The sequence below is a fragment of the Arachis ipaensis genome, chromosome B09, assembly GCF_000816755.2.
Source record: "Arachis ipaensis cultivar K30076 chromosome B09, Araip1.1, whole genome shotgun sequence".
Lineage (NCBI taxonomy): Eukaryota > Viridiplantae > Streptophyta > Magnoliopsida > Fabales > Fabaceae > Arachis > Arachis ipaensis.
The window spans coordinates 22394544-22402901 of record NC_029793.2 but is presented as its reverse complement, the minus strand read 5'-3'; the positions used below and the strand labels follow the sequence as shown (position 1 = coordinate 22402901).

Sequence of the window (8358 nt, the reverse complement as noted above, 5' to 3'; positions counted from 1 at the left end):
TATTATGTTCCTTAAAGCATGTTAGCCAAACCTTTTTTCTTTTCCCCGTTATCACTTCAGCAAAAGGAAATAAATAATCTATAAACCAAATTATATCTATTTCATAAAAAACATAATCATATAACCTAAGGCATTTAACTAGAATGTATCAAGCATGAATCAAGGGTGGTCCTCTGGCGCCTAAGCATCACGGAAACGAGACATGGTGGTGTTGACACGCCCGATATCATGTAGAGTTGTAGACTTTTCCATGTTTATAGCCGCCAACAGTCTGCATCTACTTGTTATCCCCTGAAATTGGAGGCAATTTTGGTTTTCCACAGTGATTTGGCTAGCACTTTCTTCCTTGATTTTTCAAATGGACACCTCGAATTGGTACTGACATAAATTAACATAACCAATTAAATATACAATGAATATATGTAATGTCTAAGTTGAAAAAATAGGAGACATGCTAAAAAAAAAAAAAGAAAAAATCTCACAGCAACATTCTTGGAGTGTGCGTCAACCTACTTGTTGTGATCTTCTTTCTTCGTGTAGTTTTGCTCAAAAAACTTGCACTTAGTAGGTTGATCTACAAAAATGGTCTATAGTTACAGCAAACAAATTAGTAAAAAGAGTGACCATAAATTTATAGTTATTGTTTTTGACTTTAGATCACGGTTTTTCAATCGTGACCTATTCTGACATGGTCATAAATCTATAGTCACAGTTTTATAATCTATGATCATAGTTTTTTTTGTTACGATTCTAGTATTTTTTATCTCACACTTTAGGTCACGTTTTTTTTATCACTCTATGATCACGCATAAAGACCGTTACCATAGCTTGCTTTATGGTCACCTTTTGTAAAACTGTGACCATAGCCTAATCTATAATCACGGTTTTAACTTGACCACAGCTTATTTATGGTCACGCTATTTTAAAATCGTGACTATATCTTACTCTATGGTCATTCTTTTGTAAAACCATGACCATAGCTTACTCTATGGTCACCCTTTAGTAGAACCATGACTATAACCTAATCTATGGTCATGGTTTTGGATGGCCATAGCTTACTCTACAGTCATGCTATTTTAAAACAGTGACCATCCTTTTGTAAAATCGTGACCATATTACTCTATGGTCACCCTTTTGTAAAACCGTAACAATAGCCTAATCTATGGTCACGGTTTTAGCGTGACCATAGATGACTATTTTAAAACCATGACCAAAACTTACTCTATAGCCTCTTTTTTGTAAAACCGTAACCATAACCTAATCTATGGTCATGCTATTTTAAAATCGTGATCATAGGTTTTTTTTTTTCTGTGAGATTTATTTTTTTAAAGCATAATTATGTCCAAAAATAATGATAATCACAAAATCAATCTAAAAAAAGATAAATTCAAGTAATTTAAATCATAAAATTTACTTTATAAGTTAGATATATTTTTAGTCTAAATAACATAAATCAAAATATATTATATTATATCTACTACATTACAAAATTTACATTATGAATGAAGAGAATGCAGATGCTGAACTGATGGTTAATTGGAGTGAAAATAGAAATCAAACAAATCAAAATACAACAATCGAATTTCATAAATAATATCAATGAATACTTACTTTGATAATCCGGCAAATAATCCATCTTCTCCTTTCTCATCATAATACACCAAAGAACTTTTTCCATGCATAACACACCATGAAGACTGCAAACAATTTTTCCTGCCCAGGTTAAAGGCATAATATCTTAATCCTATTACAAACTAATAGTCAAAGAGAAACAAGATGTTAATTTTTGTTGTAACGAGGGTCCTTATACTAACTAATGCTATGTACATTGTTCTCAAAATTTCAAAAATCCACATTTTATTATACTTGTTCCGAGAGTTACCTGAAACATTGATTTAGGCCTGGACGTGAGGTCCAGGTCTCTTTGTATGGCAGCGTCTGACTTGTTGATGTCGAGATACCGCTTGTCCGAGTTCCTCGTGAGGAGGTGGGGGGTGGTACCTGCAAGAGACTCCGATTCATAAGTTAGCAAGGATTTTTAGTAGGTTTTTTGTAGAGTAGAACGTGAATATACCTTAGGGGTGTTAATGTATTTATAATAGAGTGGATAACCACCGTTGTTGGAGTAGTTCTATCTTTTCTGATAGATAAGCATTTCCTTTATCTTGGGAGTTTGTTGGAATCTACCTTCTAAATGAGGTAAAGATAGTAGGAGAGATTAAAGGAGGCAGTTACTCGTTTAAGTCGAGCAGAGCTGGACCTCCACGTCATTGTCCGACCTCCTTTTTGGTCTTCTTGGACCTGACTTTTATTTATTGGGTCAGGGTATGAACAGTACTCATCTATGGGAGAGCATTAAGTTACCTCTTTTAAGGCAAACATTCTCTTCAATTCAACTTTGGCCAAACTTGAATACTGAGCATCTTCACCTTAGTGGTTTAGCATTGAAAAGACACGAGAGAAACTGAGTAATTCGGTAGCAGAAAGAAAGTTAGCATCAAGTGATTTTTGCTAATTATAATACCTCATATAGATATGTCAAACGAAGAAGCACACTACCATAATCCAATTCCTACAAAATGCATTGAGTAAGAAAGCATGCGTATAAGTTGCGCACGCACGGGTGCAATGCAAGCGCAGAAAGCTACTGTAGCTAAGTGCACCTCAAGAGTTATCAAAGCAACATTGGGAGGCAAGCTGTAATTTGGGTCCATCACGGTTCCTTTGTTCAAATATGAGGACTTTCAATTTTCTATGTTCTGATCAATTATTCAATATCGAATATATGTTATATGGTAAATTGGAAATGAAATATAGCATAACATATTTGAGTAAATCATGCCATTGTATGAAGGCATACCTCATGTGTAAAAGTCAATACGATTTGTGAGTAAATTTCTTGACCAGTTGAACAGCGCCAATGAGAACCACCTAGTTTGTGGATGCCAATGTAATTGTTTCCTCTTACCTAATATGAAAATGATGTTACGATTTAAAATTATCTGCATTTCAGTCAAACATATATATGTCTTAACATGGACATTCGTTTTTCATCGAATCAATTAGTTTCACCTCATCATCTCTGATGCTCGCGCCACCAGTTGCACGATCAACTAAGACTGAGAATTTAGATTTCCTATCCTTAATATAAATTCCTAAATTAAGCTGCAAAAGGAGACACAAAATAAAGATATATGAAATATTTTTAGAACAACCAAATACTAATCATCACCAACATGAAAAATAAATGGAGTGAAAGCCTTACTGGGTAATAGTTTCCTGCTACAGGTTAATTAACTTCAAGGGATTAATCTTCGCTATAACCTACATGAATTGACTACCCACTTTAGAAAAAAATCTGTTATTACTACCAAACTTCAGAATGCAAATACCTACAATGATGGCTCTTTCTTTAACTCAAGTGATCCAGTGAAAACACTACAAAAAAATATTAAATACGGTTAGATTTATCGTCAGTTTTAGCATTAAATATTAGCGACAAATTTACCAGCGGATTTGATATTTAATTTGACAGGTAAAAAAGTTACCAGTGGATTTTGTTTTTCGACGGTAAATTCTGTCGGTAATAAATGGAGGGAGAAACAAAAAATTGGTGCGTCATTTACCGTTGGATTTATTCGACAGTAACCTTGGTTAGTAAAATGTTGTGTTTTAGAGCATCCGTGAAACTTTTCTGTCAGATTTATCTGCCGTTCAATATGATCGTAAACGTGTCCTAAATTCGAACTGCAAACCCTCTTTCCCCCCATTTTGAACTACACACACACTATTTTTCTCACACCCTCTTGTCTCCCACAATCTCTCTAACCCTCTCATCTTATGTCTTCCTCAACGTCCTCTTCGGCAACGTAGCCCCTTCCAACGGCCCTCTATCGTCGTTCGCCAGTTTGTCTCTTTGGTCTCTCTCTCTCTCTCCTCTGCCAGCCACTCTCGTAGCGCCGGCCACCACTAGCATTCTGCTGTCGCTGTCGTTGTTACTGTCACCGTTGCTCCCTCTGCCTCCAGCAAAAGTAGTTGTCATTCCGGCGACCATTGACAACCACCTCCAGCCACCTGTCTCCCTTCTCCAATAACATCATCATTTTCTAATTAATTTCCATATTTGTTTTAGTTAAATTTAGGATTAATTTAGGTTTTAGTTGTTAATTAGTATTATGATTTAGGGAATGTTTGTTTTACAAATTTGAAATGCTTTGAAAGTTTAGCAAACGCATATATTTGAGTTGATTAACGTTTTGTGGCTTGATTATCTTTATTAAAGGTTTCATTAATCTAATTTTGAATATTAAAGTTTGTTTAAATGATTGAGTCGAAGTTAATTAAATATTATAAAGGGATTAATAGCTCTAATAATAAAATTTATTAGTAACAATACTTGAAACCTCTAGTTGGGTGGATTAGGATTTGAACCATTATTTGTTGCTTAATGATAAAAAAATTTAATAACTTAAAGACAATTAAAGACAGACAGAGGTGTGACGAATTGGCATCATGGTCGTCGTAGAGGGAGGGCGTTTATTGGTATCCTTAGGACTTCTCAATTATCACCCTCTACTCTGACTACCCCTAGGACGTCACAGGCAATGGGTGCACAAGATCAACTATTCATCATGGTCCCTAAGCCCAACTACGTGACTCCTTCTGCCACGCCATCTTCGCCACCAGGAAGTTGTCTGACTGGTTCACCAGAGTGGACTCCTCCACCACCTCCATCCCTTCAGCACTCCACCATTTTGACGACGACGCCTCCTCCAGCGACAGACACCGCGGTGCCTAAATCCTTTCACGGATCCCAGCTAGATGCCCCTCCACCACCTCGCATCATACGGATGACGATTTGGCCTAATAGTTTGACGGCATGAGTATTATTTTAAGTCTTTAATATGCAAACTATCTTGATATTTTTATTCAACATATGTGGTTGCTAGTCTTAAATTTTTCATTTTAGTTAGTTAGTCAAATTAGTTACACTCAATTTTTTGGTTTTATACTAGTGGATTTAGGTTGTTAAGATATGTTTGATTTAGGTTCAGTAGGTTTGAACTGCTGAAAGTGTTTGAAAATTCTTGATTGTTGATGGATGTTGCTGCTTAAGTCATATAATTCTATATTGGTTTTTTTGTGAATTGGTTAAGTGAATTGTTGATGGATAGAATTTTTTAGCGCAATCTATTTATAGATAAAACTTTGTCAAAATTTCTAAAAAATTTAAATATAATTAAATTTTATAGATTATTTCAAATAATTTTTTAGTATACTACTAATTTTAAGTTTTTAGTTGATAGGTTAGCACCAAATAACAATGCATGTACACATGAGTATACCAATGTCATCAAGCTGATGTACAATCACCCATGACTGAGCTACAAGAAGATCCCTGTTGAGACCAGAGAGCAATGGTTTCAAAAGCAGGCGGTAAAAACTCAACATATTCAAGTCTTAGTTAGTTTATATCTTCTATTTTATTTAATTATGTATTTAATTTTGATTAGATAGTGCTAAATATTCTATGTGCAGTAGAAATTAATATAGAACAAGACTCATGATGCCATGATTAGGAAGATCTTTGACCATCGGATAGGTAAGCGAGTTCAGCAGATGTTGGAGGATGTACGTAGCGACGTGACCACCTCACTATTTGGCTCCACCCAGATATTAAGAAGACACTGCACGTTCATTGGTAGACTGATGAGGCGTTCAAGGATCTCCCTCTCACGAACAAAGCTAATAGGACATCGGTCAGGTCGTCGAAGTATACTAGTGGGTCAACGACTTTCATGAAGGCAAAGACTAGGTTGTATATAACTTATTTCATTTAGTTATTAAGTTTTCTTTGTCTTTCAACGATGGTGGAGACCTTCAAGTATACTCACACTTTGAAGGAGAATAAGGAAAGATTTGCTGATCAGTGATCTGCGGATCATTATGTGAGTAAATATCATGTGATATATAGTTTTTAGTTAACTACAGTCCTAATCATAACATGTGTTACACAGGTGTTCTACACGCAGATATTGGAGGCCGCAACTTAGCAATCTTAGTAGACTGGAGACAACGGTAACAACTTCGCTGCATAGAAGTCGATACTGACATAATTTGGTGCGAGACCACATCCAAGTCGTACAATAATCGCGGATCGTTCTTTGCTAACAATCTCCGCACCTCCACACAGAAACTGATGAGCGGATATTTTATATACTTTTTGGCATCATTTTCATATAGTTTTTAGCATGTTTTGTTTAATTTTTGTTTCATAGGTTTTAGTGTTAAATTCACATTTTTTGGATTCTACTATGAGTTTGTGTATTTTTGTGCAATTTCAGGTATTTTCTGGCTGAAATTGAGAAGTTGGAGCAAAAGTCTAATTCAGAGACATAGAAAGCACTGCAGATGCTGTTTGGATCTGACCTCCTTGCACTCAAAAGAGCTTTTCTGGAACTACAAAATTCTGAATGGATCTTTCTCAATGGCTATGGAAAGCTGACTTCCAGATCTTTCCAGAAATGTATAATAGTCTATACTTTGCTCCAGATTAGAAGGCCCAAAACTGGTGCCCAACGCCAGCCTCCTGCCTCCTTTCAGGCGTCCAGCGCCCAAGGAGAAGAGACCAGCATCCAAACGCCCAAGGAGGACCCCCTAGCCAGCGTTCAATGCTCTATAGGCCTTATAGCACGTGGATCTCATCAAAGTTCAACCCAAACACTCACCAAATGGGCCCCAGAAGTGGATTTTAGTACTAAAAGACTGTTTTACCCTTTGTTCATACCCTGGGTCGAGTTATCCGACCTGGGATGATTGGAGACAAAGCGACCGACCTCTTCAGGTCAGACTATCCGACCTCTTTACAAAAGAGGTCGGCCAAATCGACAGGAAGGCCCAAGAAGGCCCAAACAAAGGAACACAACCCAATCCAAAGGCAGCCCAAACCTACAGAGAGAAGGGCGGTTCCGTTGAAGATAAGCTGACCTCACCCAAAGATAAGATAAGATAGGATAAGATAACTAACTTATCTTATCTAGAAAGGTCACTCTACAACCATTGTAAATACACTGGAGCACCCAGGTATAACTCATACTCTGATTCTACAATAAACCTGCTTAATACTCGTGCTAACTTAAGCATCAGAGTCTCTTGCAGGTACCCCCACCCTCCGGTGACCAAGGATCAGAAGTGAAGCCAGTCCAACAAGTCGGACACAACAGCTCCGGCCACCACCAGCCAGCCGGACACGTCATCTCCGACCAGTACAGAAGATCTCATCCGAGATTGGCCTACAGTTTCAGGTAACCCTCGGAACATTGGCGCCGTTGTCGGGGAACCTGGAAATCATCCCATCACCATGGCGGACGACCATGACAACGACCACAACTCAGATCTAGAGGACAGAACGCCGCATAAAAATATGGATGCCACACCAAAGGATACTCCAGAATCTAACGGAGACAAAAACTCATCACATCTGGGAGTGATAGAAGCACTTCAAGATCGCCTAAAGCAACTCGAAAAAGAAAGCCAGTACCAGCAAGAAGTTGGCAAGGATCTACAAAGAGAGGTAAGGCGACATCGAGAATTGGAAGATAAACTCCTACAACTTGAAGCCGATCTCAAAGCAAAGGCTACCCGGACCACCCCTGAGGACAACTCTCGCAAGGATCAAGATCCATTCACTAGGGAAATCATGAAGACTAAAATCCCTAAAGACTTCAAACTTCCGGATATGACTTTGTATGATGGCACCACAGATCCCAACCATCATCTCAGTAACTTCAGAAGCAGAATGTACCTCACCGATGCTTCAGATGCCGTTCGCTGCAAAGCTTTTCCAACGACTCTCACAAAGACAGCAATTAGATGGTTCGATAACCTACCTCTGAAGTCTGTCTCAAACTTCAATGACCTAGCCAAAAATTTCTTGGCCAGGTTCTCCATCCAAAAAGACAAGGCTAGGCACGCTCCCAGTCTACTGGGTATCAAGCAAGGAGATCGGGAAAGTCTTCGCAACTACATGGAAAGATTCAACAAAACATGCCTAGACATACAACGCTTGCCAACAGAGGCTGCCGTCATGGGCCTCATCAACGGCCTACGAGAGGGACCCTTCAGCCAATCTATATCAAAGAAATACCCCACATCTCTAGACGAGGTGCAAAAGCGGGCAGAGAAGTACATCAACATGGAAGAAAATTCCCGACTTGGAGAAGCCTCGAAATCCGGTTTCACCTACCGAGATAAAGAATCCAAGAAGAAGGAAGATCGAACAAACAACAACAAAGCCTTGTCCCACTAAGTGGGGTCGGCTACATGAATCAAACGACGCCATTGTGCTCTGTCATGTAT

General features: G+C 38.1%; 1 long non-coding RNA gene across 1 annotated transcript in view; it reads left to right on the top strand.

The window, feature by feature from the left end:
• Nucleotides 1–8358, top strand: part of LOC110266507 — an 18047-nt gene that overhangs the window by 3493 nt on the left and 6196 nt on the right. Inside the window, exon 2 of the long non-coding RNA XR_002353913.1 lies at nt 734–741. This is a non-coding gene — a long non-coding RNA (uncharacterized LOC110266507). The remainder of the gene's footprint in view (nt 1–733; nt 742–8358) is intronic.